Genomic DNA, 17996 nt, shown 5'->3' with positions numbered 1-17996 from the left:
CCTGGAAGATAGAGAACCATCGCGCGACAGAGTGGTACAGGCGCGCGATTGTTCAGACTGGACTTCCAGGAATTGCTTTGCATACTTAGGGCTCTGAGACATGTTCAGGAGCATCCCAAGAGCATTCCAAACCAAGAGGTGTTATAAACTAAGCTAAACAATGCTTGTCAACATGGAAAACGGCAAAGCAGCGAGCTAAAGCTCCTTAAAAGACTTTAAAAAGACTATGAACGCAATAATAAACTTAAAGACCAGGGTCCCTTCCCCACGTGGTCCAATCTCACGCAGACAGAAGTATCGCGCGAGTACATGGGACCATCGCGCGAGGGTTTCCCAGGTAACAGCTCTTGAAACCCTGCTAGCTTTAGGGCCAGAACTGGTATCGATTACCAGCCTTGACCCTGCCAGCCCCCCTCAGGGGTTCGAACAGTGAGCAGAAAGATATTATACCTTTGCTTGAGTGTCTTGGAGATGGCTTGAATGATGAGATGGTGAGATTTGGAGGGTGATTATGTGGGAGTGAGTGGGGTGTGAGATGTTTGTGCTTGAGTTTGCCTTCTTCTTTCTTGGAGAGAGATTGGTAACCCTTTGCAATGAAGCATGGGGGGGGGTACTTATAGGAGAAAGGGTTGGTTGCTGGCTAGCCAAGGCCTTGTAACCAGCCAACAATGCTGGTTACAATTGTTTGGTGGAGGAGTGGGGTGGCAAAGGTGATGGGAGAATGGGGGGTGAGGTGGTGCAAGGGGAGCCCCCCAGAACGCTGTTCAGCCGAGAAAAACGGGGTCACATAGGCCTGTAGCCCCCTAACCACCACGCAATCTGGGTGAAAATGACAGGTGTTGACCATCGCGCGATGAAGTGAGAGCATTGCGCGAGTGTCCAGCCAACCCCCGCGAGGGTCAATGGTCAAAGCTTTGACTTTGACCACCACCTAGCAAATGGACCATCGCGCGAGGGTCCTAGTGTGTCGCGCGATTATCAAACCCAAGGTCCAGGTTCTGATTCAAAGGTTTTAGGGCTAAGGATGGGTTCCTCACATGCCAAACTCAAGCCATTCCAAGTTCTCGAGACTGTTTTTGACCTGATTCATCATCGGGGAATTAAGAAACCGAAGAACAAAGTAAAACGATCGGGAAGTCAGATTGGGGTGTCTACACTTAGTGGTAAAATTCGGCATTTCTGCCTGAAGGACTCTGAGGCCCCAGTGCCCCTGATAGCCGTTGAGTGTTTGAGCATTGAAATTAGGGACGCAGAAGTCCCCAGTACTGATACGGTGATTCTCCTGAGAGATGCCCAGTTGGCGAAGGATGCGACCAGGAATATAGAAAGTGAAACTTGTCAGTCCTGCGATCACCATCCTATCAAATCCATCGGAATGAAACAGCCATATCCGGGAGGTCCAGCCAGGGGCACCTCCAGGAAATCTCGTCAGGCTGCATTTGCTGTATGAATTCATACCAGCCTTCTATGTCCATGTCAGGATACCGCATCTCCCTTTGATGGATCCTCTTTGGGAAAAGATTCCAACCTTCCACCGGTGGGTGCAGCAGCCCAAGCTTGTCCGATAGCCATAGCTGCATGAGCGAAAAGACAAGTAAGAAGCCAGATATAGCATGAGCGGAAAAACAAGCAAGAACTAGGGAGCAACCTAAGCCGAGCGTCGAGGTAAAATGAGAAGGTGAGAAAAACCGAAAAAAGGTGAGTTGAGTGAGTTTACTTGAAGCAGAAGCGGACTGCCGCTAAAGGTGTTTGTCTGACCCGTATACACCAAGTCCAAACCGAGGAGCGTTTCCGCTAAGACAAGGGGCACCACGTTCCTTCGCGCCCCCATTTGAGTAGCAACGCTCACCAACGAAGGGCACACCCGCCCATCGGCAGGAATAAGCAGGTAAGCAGCTAGTAAGCAGATTACCAAGGCAAACCGGCGCCGGGCCTGCACAGCGTTGTCGTCCAAATCACCATCTGGACTGTAGCGCTCAATCAAGCGCATGATGTTGATTTAACCACCCTTAAGCAAAGTGTTGGCCAAACCCCTGGAAATGTTGAGCGAGGACGCCAATAGCCCTGGCATGCTAACCTGATAAGGAGGAACGACGAGTGTCGCGGACACAAATGTCCGGAGATACGCCTGAAATTCCTCAACGGTAGGACATATCTCATCATCGCCAACAGGAAGACATGGATGTCAGGATCCCAAAATCGGAGAGTAGCCCTCAAAAGTGCTGGCCAGAGTGGCACATGTTGAAGATACTGGAATGAGGCAAGGCCGTGGTATTGGAAGTTTAGCCAGTCAATGCTCAAAAATTGTGCTAGCCAAGGTCTGAGCAAGGTTGGGAGTGGGTTTTCCATTTAGAAATGTAGTGAGATACAGAGTATTGAAGTGGGTATGATGTGTGGACGGAGCAATGCATGCATCTCCTCTTTATTGACCAATGAATCATATTGTTTCTTGTGCCAACCACTAAAGGTCCAAACATCCTTACAAGCAAGGACTCTGCCTCCTGAAAGCCTAGAAACCGTGTTCAAAACATGTGAAAATGAAGACAAGGGGCTCCCAAAAAAAGGACAGGTGGTCAGACAAGTGGATCTGCATTAGACCTTACCGGCGCACGCCAGTTATTTACTGGCGTATACATGTCCCTCGATCTTGGCGTATGCCATTCCAATCGTGGCGCACGCCAGTCAAAGTACCAGAAACAGGTTCTGCAGCAGCTACTGTCGTCGAGTGTGCATTTTCGATCCCGAAGCCTGTTTTTCAAGTTTGGTGGTCCACACAAGTCATGAATGGTACATGGGACTATGTCAAAGCGCCGGATCCCAAACGTCGCGTTGAACGAAGATTTCGGGTGTCCGGTGGCTCATTTCAAGTTCAAATTAAGGTTTCGAGCAGTCAAAATCCGTTCTAGGGACTTTTGCCAAGTTTTGTCATACCGTGCACGTCATGTGAGCCAAATGTGACTATACGGGGGTGTCGGTTTCGGTCCGGGACTAAATCGAGTCATCCTTTATGTTTTATGTCCGTTTTTGTGACATTTTTAGCATTTTTCGGTGTATTCGTCGCCTCGGAGCATCTTTGCCGATTTTGTCAATTCGTACAAATCATTGAGCACCTATGGGGTCTTATCAAAGTGTCAATTGCCCTCGTTCAGGAGAAGTTTGAGTTTTGGCCAATTAATGCCCAAAATTTCATTACTTTCCGCGTGTCTCAGGGTACGTGTCGTATCCTGGGGCTCTCCTATCCTTTTTCTTTCGAGCTAGGTCAATCGTGCACATATGCGAGTGTCTATTTGTCGATTCAGATCATTTATCAATGCATGTTAGGTATTAGTGGACGGTTGATTCTTTCTTCTGCCAAATGCCCATCAAAAGGAGATCAATAAGCGAGAAATGCAATTATTATATACTAGAAAGTCGATGTCTACAAAGCAAAAGGTGGGAATGTACTAAAGCGGCACAATGGCCTGAGCAAAGCAGGACTAATATGTACTAGGCACATTCGCTCGAAAGTCAAAAGGCGCGCAGGCCCCCATCTCCAAAAATAAAGTATCAAAATATCAAAGTCAAAAGACAGCAAAGTAACTGAAGCTCAGTGGTAGCCCTCAGTTGTCAAAGAGGTCCTCGTCGTCGTCGTCCTCCTCGTCGTCATCTCTCTCCCTTGGGTCTATCCTGAACCTAGGATCATCAACAATGTCGTCGGAGCCACTGCTGAAGGGCGAGTGCACCTCATCTTCTCTTCTCTTCTTCTGTGATGGCCCCTCAGCTGGCCTCTTCTCTAAGGGCCTCTTCCTCAGCTCTTTGCAGAACTGTGGCTCGTCGCTCCCGGAGGCGATCTCAACTCCTCTAGTCCCTGGCCATGTAGAGCTGGCCTGCCTCAGTGTAGTGGCCGAAGCGGAAGAGGATTCAGCTGTCTTCTTTTGTGGAGGAGGCCGCACGCTCTTTCTCCTAGGAGCCGCCCTAGCTTGTCCCTGCATAGTCATAGTCATTAAACGTTTAGTATGCATTGTATATATTGAAATGATGAAAGCAGGAAGTATCAAGAGCAGGTCTATCAAGCATGCGTTGTATCGGGAGCAGGTCTATCTAAGTATCGAACGCAAAGATAGAACTGAATTTGGGATATACCTGGGGCTGTACAACAGGAGCGGGTTCGCCGGTGGGTAACGCAATTGCAGAGAAGCGCTGCCTGCTATCTTGTGGAATTCCTTCTCCATGGCCAGCATCAGGCGAATGGCCTCTCGCACCCATTCCATTGGCGTTTGTGTTTCATTTTGGGATCCATATCAAGTCAGTTTCAAAAGCAGCTCAAGCATAGTATGAGGATAGCAAGCATAACAGAAATCAAATCATATCGGCCCCGTGATAGCCACTAGCTCTGTCCTGGCGAGCTCGAACTGAACTATGGCAGCATCCCCCTGCGCGTCCCGCACTGCTAGGGTCCAAGAAAGCCGAGGTAGCCCAGTCGCTGTGGCATAATCATTTCTCTCCGTCGAGCGAGCTGCCCTGCTCCCCTGTCTCCTCCTCTCCTCGCCAGCCTCCAGTGCCTCACCCTGCATGACAATGTGCTCCAACACCCCAAGTGGCCTATGTAGACACCGCGATCTGACTTCCCGATCGTTTTACTTTGTTCTTCGGTTTCTTGATTCCCCGATGATGAATCAGGTCGAAAACAGTCTCGAGAACTTGGAATGGCTTGAGTTTGGCATGTGAGGAACCCATTCTTAGCCCTTAAACCCTTGAATCAGAACCTGGACCTTGGGTTTGAATGTCACGCGACACACTGGGATCCTCGCGCGATGGTCCATTTGCCAGGTGTTGGTCAAAGTCAAAGCTTTGACCATTGACCCTCGCGGGGTTGGCTGGACCCTCGCGCGATGCTCTCACTTCGTCGCGCGATGGTCAACACCTGTCATTTTCACCCAGATTGCATGGTGGTCAGGGGGCTACAGGCCTATGTGACCCCGTTTTTCTCGGCTGAACAGCGTTCTGGGGGGGCTCCCCTTGCACCACCTCACCCCCCATTCTCCCATCACCTTTGCCACCCCACTCCTCCACCAAGCAATTGTAACCAGCATTGTTGGCTGGTTACAAGGCCTTGGTTAGCCACCAACTAACCCCTTTTTCTATAAATACCCCCCTATGCTTCCTTGCAAATGGTTACCAATCTCTCTCCAAGAAAGAAAAAGGCAAACTCAAGCACAAACATCTCACTCCCCACTCACTCCCACATAATCACCCTCCAAATCTCACCATCTCATCATTCAGGCCATCTCCAAGATACTCAAGCAAAGGTATAATATCTTTCTGCTCACTGTTCGAACCCCTAAGGGGGGCTGGCAGGGTCAAGGCTGGTAATCGATACCAGTTCTGGCCCTAAAGATGGCAAGGTTTCAAGAGCCGTTACCAGGAACACCCTCGCGCGATGGTCCCATACACTCGCGTGACACTTCTGTCTGCGTGAGATTGGACCACCACTACAAGAAAAATCAAAATTGGTGACGAAAAAGTGGCAACGAAATTTAATTTTGTCACTAAATGAGTATATTTGGCGACGAAAAAATAAATTCGTCACCGTTTTGACATCTTCCGTGACGAAATAATTTTGTCACCAATTATACCTGTTTAGCGACGAAAAAAATATTTTCGTCACCAAAAGTACCCATTTGGCGACGAAATACATTTTTCGTCACCAAAAGCTTAAAAAGGTGACGAAATTATTTTTTGTCACCAAAGATAATCATTTGGTGACAAAAAATATATTTCGTCGCTAAATGAGACCAATTTAGTAACGAAATATTTTTTTCGTCACCAAATGCTTAACTTTGGTGACGAAAAATAATTTCGTCACCATTTTAACGCTTTCAGGGACGAAAAATATATTTCGTCATCAAATGGATATCTTTCGTGACGAAATTTATGAATTGTGCTTTGTCACTAAATGTATTTCGGACATAACTCTTTACTAAAAACTCCGATTGAGATAATTCAAATTGTGTTTGAACAATGACTCAATTGCCTACAACTTTCATGTTTATCAAAATTACTAATTTTAATGTTTAAAGGTTCAAAATTGCATTCAAAATATATTTTAATGTAAAACATATATGTTATATATTAGATATTTCAAATATTTACTAAAAAGTGTGTGTGGTGCAGTTGGTTAGAGCTTGCGCGAAAAACTCAAGAGACTCGAGTTCGAAACCTAGCAGGAGCAAGAAAGAAGGACTTTTTTCCCATATGAAAACGTCTTTTGCAACGAAAATTTTCGTCACCGATGAGACTCATCAGTGACGAATTTTTTCGTCGCCAAAAGGAATAATTTATGACAAAAAATTTCGTCATCAAAAAGCACAATAAGCGAGGAAAAAAATTTCGTCACCAATTATTCACTTTTTGATGACGAAGTATTTTGTCATCAAAAGACACTATAGGTGACGAAAAATAGATTTCGTCACCAGGTAGGAATCCTCGACAACCTTTAGTCGACAAATTTTTTTTCGTCACCTATATTATTTGTGACGAAAAACAAGCAATTTGTGACGATTTTCATTCGTCACCCAATGTAATTTTTCTTATAGTGCACGTGGGGAAGGGACCCTGGTCTTTAAATTTATTATTGTGTTCATAGTCTTTTAAAAGTCTTTTAAGGAGCTTTAGCTCACTGCTTTGTTGTTTTGCGTGTTGAAAATCATTGTTTAGCTTAGTTTATAATACCTCTTGGTTTGGAATGCTCTTGGGATGCTCCTGAACATGTCTCAGGGCCCTAAGTATGCAAAGCAATTCCTGGAAGTCCAGTCTGAACAATCGCGCGCCTGTATCACACTGTCGCGCGATGGTTTGTGGTTTTCCAGGGACTGCCCTTGCATGAGCAGCTTGGCCTTGGCCTCTGTTTAGACACCCTCACTGTTTAGGGGTCGTGTTTTCATAATATTTCCATCTGTTTGCTGTAATATTGTTTACTTTCAAGTATTTATAAATTGCTTGGTTTGCACCTGGGTGAGCACTGGTCCTTCCAGAGCCCAGAAGGGGGTAAAATTCAAAACATTGGTAGAGCATCAACACTCGCGCGAGTGTGTGGTTGTGTCGCGCGACGGTTTGCTTGCATGCAGATGAACTCATGCATGCAGGCTGGCTGTTTGTTCGTGCCAAAATCATACACAGCACTGTCTTGATGTATAATCGATGTTTTGAACTTTATTTTATTTATTACTTGTCATCTCACCAATCCATGCCATATCTTATCACATCATGCAAACTATTACAGTTTTAATCCCCGATTAACTGTTCCCCCGCCCTAATTGGCTAAAAATTGATTAATCAAACAGAATCGCAAACAAACATTTTCGCAAATGCCTAAGTAGAGACCGATCTCCGGATTGGGCGAGAGGGGTGCCATAAAACCCTTCCCCTCTCGTAACCTGGCTCCCGAACCCAGATATGGTTATGACGGACTGGTTCCTTAAACTTTTTCAAATCAAACAGCGTGGCAAGTGCTTCGAAATACGGTTCCTTGGGTGTCGGACCTTCAAACCCGAGTGGCGACTCTGTATTTTGCGAGCGCTTGCTTCCCCGCTCGCGCTCCCTCGATTCGGGCCCCCGCGTCTCGGAATCCGGAAATTCCGAAGGGCACGCATGCCCACAGTGGCGACTCTGCTGGGGATCGAACCAATATTGGTCTATGCTTAGATTTTAATACACTTGAGAACAGTCCCACAAAAGTTTGTCAAAACGGTGAGCTTCGCGCTGCCGAAGGTTGGAATGGTGATTTAACGAGACCTCGTGTCTGGCCAATCCTATCTGGGGTTTTGCCGATTGTTCTCTTGTGCGGTTTCTTCTAAGCATTGACTAAATAAAGTGAGTCAAATTTGAAAAGGCATTTGCGAAATTGTGATTCTGTTCCATTAAATCAATCTTTAGCATTCTCATTTGCATCGATGTGGGATAAGCCTCGTTGGATCGTTTTGGCAATCCGGCACGGTTTACCGGAGCCTGGGGACCCCGAATGACCAACAACCTCCGACGATGATAGGTCATTCTACCGTTCGACTGTTGCTCAGCGATTACGCGGGCGGCGGGAGGTATATGTAGGGAGGTATTCCGGAACAAGTACAAAACGAGCCCGAGCACGGTCGAAGAAAAGGTCAACGCATTATGGACCAGTGATATGAGAAGTCAATGGTCGAGAGAGGTTGTACGATTCTCGGTGCAATAACACGAGACGTTATTGGACCGAATACAAGGAAAATTACAAGAGATGCCACTGTTCAAGAAACTTGTTCGGCAAGAGAGAGCTGAACAGAAGGAGAGCTCCATAGAAAGGATATGGTCCAAATTGTTTCTTTAGGACCAGTTACATGTGAAGTAACTGGTCGAGGCCATCTGTTCGGCCATGAGACGGCCGAACAAAGAAAGCTCCGGTCAAGAGTAGGAGCAGAGGGAACATTCTAGAAGTGTCCAGCATCACTGGTATTCCATTACGGGATAAGATCCCAAGAATATAGGATCTAAGAAAGATACCCAACGAGTATGGGATGTTCGGCTTGTTATGGAAAGAGTCCTACAAGGATTAAGGAAATAAACTGATAAAGGAAACGAGAATCCTTGATATCCTGGGTTTCCTATACGAGTTAGGAATCCTAGGGCAACACGGATGCTTGGCCAGCAGGCATACGCAAATCTATAAATAAGAGGTAAACCTAGAGGTAAAAGGTACGTGATACTAACAAAGGCATCGGAGGGCCTTTGCCACGAGAGGCAAAGGTGCGCTCACTCCTTGTCTGTTTTGCAGGACAAGTGTTTCATTGACAAATTAGGGTTACATTCAAGAGGCACGTGAAGCCGCTGCATTCTAGTGCTGTTCAGAGCACTACTTGAATTTATCCACTTACAATTGGCGCCGTCTGTGGGAAACAAAAGAGTTCCCTTTGAAATACGACCACGGTGGAAGTAGATCCAGCAACGCCACACGACCCAAAGGATGTGTTAAAAGGGGGAGGGGATAAGTCTCCACCCGGGGCTCCGAGAAAGCCCGAAGGAGGACACAAGAGGACCACGAGTAAGGGCCACCCCCTTACTATCCATGGCAACTCCAAAAATAGAGATGGAGAGACGGCATCGAAGTCCACGAGAAGGACTAAATCCCATCGAGGGGATGAATCGATTGCACACTCCAGAAGTGTATACCGTAGCGAAGACGTTCTTGATAAGAAGAGACAAGAGATTGAGGAGTATGCTCGTTTGATCAAAAAACGAGAACATGAAATCAGAGAACTAGAGAGAATCAGAGAACATCCGGAGGACTCTGGACTATCTCGAAGAAATTCTAGAGGCAGTGAATACGCTTTGGTACAGTACCAAAAGGCTCCTTCACGAGGAAGGAGGAGCAGAAGCAGAAGTCTGACCCCAAGGCGACATAAAGCTTCTCCACGAAAAGGAAGGAGCAAGATCCGAACAGTCGAGCGAAGGAGGGTATCTCCAAGAAAGAGGAGAAGCGGAGGTCGAAGCTCTACCCCCGAGGAGGAAGGGAGTAGGAAACATCATAGGGACAGGTACGAGAGACCTGATTCCGATTGGGAAAGAATTAGATCCAAGAAAGGACCAGAGGATGAAGCCATGACTGCACGGGAAGCAGCACGGAAAGCACTCCAGAATATAGCATCCTCCCCATTTGCAAAAAAGTTACAGGAGGCTAGATTGCCGACCAGGGTAAAGCACGGAACGTTCATCCTCTACGAGACAGATGCTGATCCCGTGGCCCATATACAGCATTACCAGCAAGCAATGTTTATGCATGAAGGAGATGATGCAATCATGTGCAAGATGTTCCCGTCGAGTTTAGGGAAGGTTGCTTTGTCGTGGTTCCACAAATTGGGCTCACGCTCTATCCGAACATGGGTGCAGTTGGCCGAGGAATTCACTGCACGGTTCTTGACGAGCAGAAAAGCTCCCAAAACCTTTGAGAGTCTTACTTTTATGAAGCAAGGAGAGGACGAGCCGATCAGGACTTATGCAAAGAAGTAATGGGAAACCTTCAACGAGATTGAAGGATGTAGTGAAGAATACGTAATAGCCACGTTCAAAACAGGCTTACCTGTTCGGGGGGAACTGCGTAAGTCTCTAAACATGAGCCCCGTGCAGACATTGGCAAAATTGATGGAGAGAATTGAGCAGCACACCAGGAACGAGGATGACATCCTACGAGAGGATGGAAAGTTGGCCGCCGAGCAAGTAAAGGGGCCTGTAAAGAAAGCTGACAAGCCAGAGCCCAAAACTTATCGTGAAAGAAAAGATTATGGGCAGGCGAAGAAGGAGCAGTACAAGGATAAACAAGCCCCGGATCCCAAGTCATTCTTTTCAATAAACACGGTTTGGAAAGAGCCCATTTACAGGATTCTTTATCGAATAAAGAATCAACCATATTTCAAAAGGCCCCCAACTCTTGGTGGGAATAAAGATGCAAAACGTGCCACGAATCAGCACTGCAGTTACCATAAGGATTGGGGTCACATGACTGAGGACTGTGAGATGTTTAAACGGCATCTTGATGATTTAGTCTCACGGGGTTATCTCAAAGAATTTATCCAAGAAGATGCCAAGGATAAAGACAAGGCAATGGACTTGGATTACGAACAAAATCCAAAAGGGGTAATCCATATGATACATGGATTAGCCGAACCTTATACGAGAAATGAGGTGAGATTGCTTCAGAGACAAGTGAAACATGACCAACATATAATGCAGTTGGGGAAGAAAAGAGGGCGCAACGAGGAGGCAGGCAACGAAGGCATAGTTTTTACAGATGAAGATCTGGGAGGAGTCCAGATACCTCACAATGATGCTTTGGTCATAACCTTACGAGTTGGGGAATATGATATGGAAAGAATCCTGGTGGATTCAGGGAGTTGCACCGAAGTGCTATACTATGATGCATTCAAGAAACTGGGGCTCACACAAGAAGATTTGGTACAATCAGTAACTCCATTGGTCGGATTTGGAGCAGGAGCAGTTTGGCCATTAGGCAAGGTAACTCTGCCTGTTCGGGCTGGGACAGTGGTGCTACGAACCGACTTCTTAGTGGTGGACGTACCGTCTTCCTATAACGTGATTATAGGGAGAACATGGTTGCACAAAATGAGAGCAGTCTCTTCAACTTTCCATCAGATGGTAAAGTTCCCAGGGTCTAATGGGATTGAGCACATCAAAGGTAACCAAAAGATAGCTCAACAATGTTTGGTATCCATCATAAAAAGAGTCCATAATGCCCACCATGTTAATACTGTGGAAATTCCGGATCTGCCGACCATTGAGGATATTGGAAAAGACCCAACCGAGAGGGTAGTTGAGGATTTGAAGAAAACACTGATCAACGAGACTGATCCAGATAGGTATTTTCTAATTGGGGAATCACTGCGAGAAGAGGAAGAGAATGAACTGATAAGTTTTTTGAAAACTTATGTCGATGTATTTGCTTGGACACCAGAGGAGATGCCTGGGGTAAGTGCAGATGTTATTTGCCATCACTTGAATATAGATCCACAGCATAAACCGGTCATTCAAAAGAAACGAAGGGCAGCCGTACAGCACGTTGACGCTGTAATCGAAGAAGTGGATCATTTGTTGGAAGCCAAGGCAATAAGGGAAGTTTATTATCCAGAATGGCTATCAAATACTGTTGTCGTCAAGAAAAAGAACGGAAAATGGTGTGTGTGTGTTGACTTCACAGATTTAAACAAGGCGTGCCCAAAGGATAGTTTTCCTCTTCCAAGGATTGACCAGTTGGTTGATGCAACAGCGGGATATGGACGGATGAGTTTTCTCGATGCATATCGAGGATACCATCAAATTGCATTGTTCGGGCCAGATCAGGAGAAGACGTCTTTTATTACACCACGAGGGTTGTACTGTTATAAAGTCATGCCTTTTGGGTTGAAGAATGCAGGGGCAACGTATCAGAGACTGGCAACCATCATGTTCAGAAAATTGCTTGGCAAAACTATGGAGGTTTACATAGATGACATGGTGGTAAAAAGTAAAGCTGGGCAAGGCCATATTGCAGATTTGAGAGAAGCTTTTAAGATTTTGAGGAAATACAAGTTAAAACTCAACGCCTCGAAGTGTGCGTTTGGAGTCGGTTCTGGAAAGTTTTTGGGCCATCTTGTAACTCTAAGGGGAATAGAGGCGAATCCCGACCAAATAAAGGCCTCACAAAATTTGGAAAGTCCTCGGACAACGAAAGAAGTCCAACGATTGACCGGGATGGCAGCAACTCTTAATTGATTTATTAGCCGATCAAGTGACAAGTGCAGACCTTTCTTTCAGCTGTTAAAGAAAAGGGAAGGGTTCGAATGGGGAGCAGAATGTGAAAAGCCTTCCAGAATCTAAAGGGATATTTGGCCTCTCCTCCCTTTCTTTCGACTCCAGAAACAGGTGAGTCTCTAGTTTTATACTTAGCTGTTTCTGAGCATGCTGTGAGTGCAGTACTTTTAAGAGATAAGGGATCCGAGCAAATCCCAGTTTATTATGTGAGCAAAACTTTGTTAGATGCCGAAACAAGGTATTTGCCCCTCGAAAAATTGGTCCTAGCATTAAGGACAGCAACTAGAAAATTGCCACATTATTTCCAGAGCCATAAAGTTGTGGCTTACACTGAGTTCCCATTAAAATCACTGCTCCGAAAGGCAGACTTCTCGGGAAGGATCTCGACTTGGTCCGTTGAGTTGAGCCAATATGACATCGACTATCAGCCGCGCACAGCAATCAAAGGCCAGGTGTTGGCAGATTTTGTGACAGAATTCTCACCTGCGGTTGCACCTTTGCCTCCTACGAGAAAGAAGTGTGAAGCAAAGTCTCCTGTAACGAAGAAACAGGCATTAGCCGAACAAGATCCCTTGGAATGGAAGCTGTTCGTTGATGGGTCAGCTTGCAATACCGGATCAGGTATAGGGGTAGTTCTTTTTCCCCCTGAAGGATCAATGTTGGAGCTATCAGTTCGGCTTGGGTTCAATGCATCCAATAACGTGGCGGAGTACGAGGCACTTTTAGCTGGTTTGAGAAGTGCAAAAACCCTAAGAGCCGAACATGTTAGGGTATATTGTGATTCACAGCTTGTAGTTCATCAACTGTCCGGGCAATATAAAACACGGAGCGAGAAGATGGCGGCATATGTACAGGTGACCAGAGATCTGCTTGATACCTTCGAAAAGGTGTATATTGAGCAGATAAGTTCTGGAAAGAATGCTCATGCAGATTCATTGGCATGGTTAGCCGCAACTGTACCATCTGAGTTTAAAAGAAAAATAGTCGTGGAGTATCTGACTGAGCCGAGCATTGGGAGAAGTATGGAGATGGTCTTGGACGTGAACCAAGGACCAAGTTGGATGGACCCAATAGTGGAGTTTTTACGAGATGAAACACTCCCTTTGGACAAAAAGGAGGCTCATAAAATTAGGACCAAATCTGCTCGGTTCTGGTTATCCCCAGAAGGAAAACTATATAGGAAGTCTTTTACAGGCCCATACTTGCTTTGTGTGCATCCTGAGATGGTGCAAAAGTTCCTCCACGAAATTCACGAGGGAACTTGTGGAAGCCATGCTGGTGGTCGGTCCATAGCCCACCGAGCAATCACGTAAGGGTATTGGTGGCCGTACATGCAAGAAGATGCTAAGGTGTAAGTAAAAATTTGTGAGAAGTGTCAGAAATTTTCACCTATGATTCGAACACCAGCCGAGGACCTGGTGCCACTAACAAGTCCCTGGCCGTTTGCTCAATGGGGAATGGACATAGTAGGTCCACTGCACAAAGCAACTGGGAATCAAAAATTCCTACTAGTTGCAACAGATTACTTCACTAAGTGGATCGAGGCAGAGCCGTTGGCCAAAATCACTGAACCTCTGATAGAAAGGTTCGTGTGGAAGAGCATCATAACTCGCTTTAGGGTACCTTATTCGTTGATTACAGACAATGGGTCTCAATTTCAAAAGAAGTTCAAAACTTTCTGTGCCCAATATGGGATAAAAAATTATTACTCAACTCCAGCCTACCCTCAAAGCAACGGACAAGCAGAGGCTTCAAACAAAACAATCCTTGATGGGATTAAGAAACGTTTGGATAAGGCAAAGGGGAAATGGCCCGATGAATTGCCATTGGTTCTATGGGCATACCGAACAACGCCTAGGAGGTCTACGGGAGAGACCCCCTATTCATTAGCATATGGAACAGAGGCTGTTATTCCATTGGAAATAGGTCTGCCGACCAACCGGACCACTTTGGTTGAAAGTGGAGGAAATGACAGAGCCTTAGAGATTGAGTTGGACTTTGCCGAGGAACGACGAGATCGGGCCCTGGTGCACTTGGCCTCATACCAAGAGCAGCTCATCAAAAGTTATAACAAGAATGTACACCCACGAGAGTTTGGTGTTGGAGACCTTGTGCTACGAAAAGTGCTCGGCAATACTAAAGTGGCTAATGAGGGAAAGCTAGGGGCGAATTGGGAAGGCCCATATCGAGTTACAGAAATCGCGGGCATTGGGGCTTATCGATTGGCGGACTTGGACGGGAACCCAGTGCCAAGACCTTGGAATGTCCATAATCTGAGAAAGTTTTTTATATGAATAAATTTTTCTTTTTGCACATCGTGATTGTGTGAGAGTTACGAATAAAACTCTCTTGTGTTCTAGTTTTGTTATTTTAGCTACAAGGGGTACGAGTAACGCCCTCTTGAGTTTTACAGTTTATGAATGAAAGTTACTTTCTTAGTTTAAACTACAGTTCTCGTGGTATTTGTTTTAAATACGAATTACGAAATTGGTTTCCCTCATTCATATTGGGGAGCAGGGTATAGGATATCCATTTAAGTACGTGACACTTGAACAAAAGTTTAAGTACGTGAAACTTAAACTCAAGTTTAAGTACGTGAAACATTAATCACTGCTTATCAACTTGTGAGATTTCGAAAACTTTTAAGTACGTGACACTTGAACGCAAGCACGAAATACTTGTGAGAACGCAAGTACGAAACACTTGTGTGATGTTCTAAGTACGTGAAACTTAAAGTGTGAGAACACTTGTTTGGAATTTAAGTCATGAAATATTCAAGTATGAGAAACTTAAACCCTTGCGATGCATACGAATACATGCATAGAGCATACAAGAATATGCACAAACAGTCCACAGCATACGAGAATATGCACAAACTTGGAAGCATACGAATATATGCATAAGTACGTGAAACTTCAAACGATTAAGTACGGGAAACTTACAAATCAAAGACAAGTACGAAATACTAAACGAGTTTTTAACACAGTATTCTAACATCACAAAACCACATATTCAAACAGGTGGAAAAACAGATTGTCAAAAACATGACGATTGCATTTATTCGTCTTCTGTGAGATCTTGAACAGTTGTAGGAGCAGTCGTAGGAGCTGCTGGAACAATCGAACCTTCCGAAGTATGTTCAGGTTGACCACCACTGACTTCCTTCTGGCCAGGATTGGTCATGACTTCACCTGGTTCAACATCAGGAACATGTTGCTCAGACACATTCACCATCTGCTCTTCATCTCTCTCCTCTGCAATATCTTCCTCTTGACTAGCAGCACTGGGCAGTTCAATGTTGGTCCAGAGAGGAGATGATTCAGGAATCTCAGCTTTGGCAAGGCAAGCTGTCCAAGAGGCCACCCAAACTTGGTCCTGAATTCCAGGCATTTGGCTTGAGTAGCTTTCAGTGGCAACCTTGATTCTTTCGTTATACCCCTTCTCAAAAGCAGCTTTGGCTTCCGTCTGGCTCGCTTCCAATTCTTACAGAGTTTGATGTAAGCTATCCTCAGCTCCCTTCAGTTGTCCTTTAAGTCCATCAGCTTCTCCCAGGGCTAGGTTTCTTTCTCTCTCAAGCCTGATGATGGTGCGTTGAAGCTTGTTGTTCTCGCTGACCAGTTTGGCACGTTGGGGCTCAGATTGGCTGAGTTTTTGAGCCATGGCCACCATTTTTTGCATCACCTGGAACGATCAAGAACAGCTATGAACTTAAATATCAAATACTATATACACTACAGTTCGCAAAAAGAAACTTTACCTTGGCGTTATGGGACATAAAAGAACTCAGTAGGTTGTCAGGAGACATTGCAACTTCCTTTTGCATGTCCACAGGCAAAAGAAAGGCCTGGGACAGTGCAAGTGCAGTCCCTTCAGTCTCAACAGAGTCCCGAGCAGTGATGGCTCGGTTCCCATGAGAGAAAGAGGGAGCCCATGCAGGTGCAGGAGACGAGGAAGAAGGTGGGGGTCTTTCTTGGGATTCCTCCACCCTTTGACGTTTTCTCTGTGAATGGCTTCGATGTCTTCTGGGGAAAATCCAGGAGGAGCATCAGTCTGAGTTTGGATGCGGCGGCCACGACCTTGACCCCCTTGGCCCCGAATAGTGCCACGACCTCGACTAGGGATGGTGAGAAGGCTGCCTAAATCAATTGGTCGGTTCATATCAGGAGGTGAGGGGGTGTTGCCGCTAGAAGAAGAATCAGATGTCGAGCTGGAAGCTTCTTCGGCAAGAGGAATAGGTTCGTCGGAGATTGGAGGTGTCCGAGAATGCCTCTCTTCTTGTTCGGGAACTGGTCTTGAAGGACCAGCTACTGCAGGATTATCGGCTGCTCGGGTTCGCCGATCAATAAACCCACCGTAAGAAGCTTTGTAGCTGAGAAGTACTTGAGCAGCTCTTGCTCGGCCTGCAAGGTATGTCCCTTCGCCGTTGAATGCAAGTGCTCGTTTGATATCAGCTACGTGAACTTGTGGGGTTATGATGTTATAACCACGGTTAATATTTGATGCTGAAACAAAGCAAAGCATAAGCAATTAGAAGCACGTAAAAGCTTTTCCTATGAAAAAGGACAACATATATGAAATTAGGGGAGAGCACTAACGTGGACTCCCAAATATGTGAGGGGCATGAAAACCAATCACTTGGTCGTCCTCGTCTCTGGGTTCGAAGTTGCCCGTAACGATTAGAAAGTCGTCGTCATCCCCTCGAGCAGAGTCAGGGAGTTCGAGAACGAGCTTCTTTCTAGAATCCCTACTTTTTAAATAATACGTAAGGGCATCCCCAGTTCTGGAAATGCTATATAGATGGTGGATATCGTACAAGCCTAGGGAGGTCCCTAACATTTGATTTAGGGCATTTATGCCCATAACTACTCGGAAGAAGTTAGCAAAAACTTGTTGGGGAAAGCCTATAATATGCTAAGACTTGGCGGAGCAGAGGAGCTAAGGGAAACCTAACCCCGCCCTCAACAACAGCTACCACTGGAATGTGAAGAGTATCGAAATCGAAACTCTCACGGATGGCATCCTCAGGAGCCAAAACCATAGCTACGTTGTCAGGAATCCCATATCGAGATCTGAAACTAGCCATGGTTTGAGGAGTATTACAGTGTCTTCGAAATCTTCCCATTACTAGAGAGGTATTTGAGGTTCTTTTGAAGTAAAACAAAGGGGGACGATAAAACCCTAAAACGTGATCGTAAACAATCCACTAGAGAAATGGAGTTGTAAAGAAGAAGAAGTGATGACTTACGAGAATAGTCGATGGAATCCCTAAAAAGCAGAAAAGAAGAGGCCTTGAGACGATGAACAGAGCTTCAACGGCGGGGAAGAGCTTGAACCGTTTTTTTTTTCCTGTAGAAGGAGTCTAAGAGAGAGATTGGGGTTTCTGAAAATGGGACGAAAACCCAAAAATACCCTAAAAATTGGTGGCGTACGTGAAACGTCATCCCAGACGCCGTTTGAGCGTTCCGTTTTCCAATAAACACATCTGTTCGTATTTAATGTAAAGCAATACGATGATCGACACGTGTAAGGGTTAGGGCTAAAAACCTGTGACGGCCACAAGAAAAGATGATTTTTTCTTAGCAACGTGATGAAACATTGCACCAATATATGAAATAGGGTGCAGAAAACAAAATGAATTTGCTCGGATAAAAAGCTTTACTCGTCATCTGAGTAATATATAAACG

This window comes from Rhododendron vialii, chromosome 5a (genome assembly GCF_030253575.1).
Source record: "Rhododendron vialii isolate Sample 1 chromosome 5a, ASM3025357v1".
Taxonomy (NCBI): Eukaryota; Viridiplantae; Streptophyta; class Magnoliopsida; order Ericales; family Ericaceae; genus Rhododendron; species Rhododendron vialii.
This window is presented reverse-complemented; position numbering follows the sequence as displayed.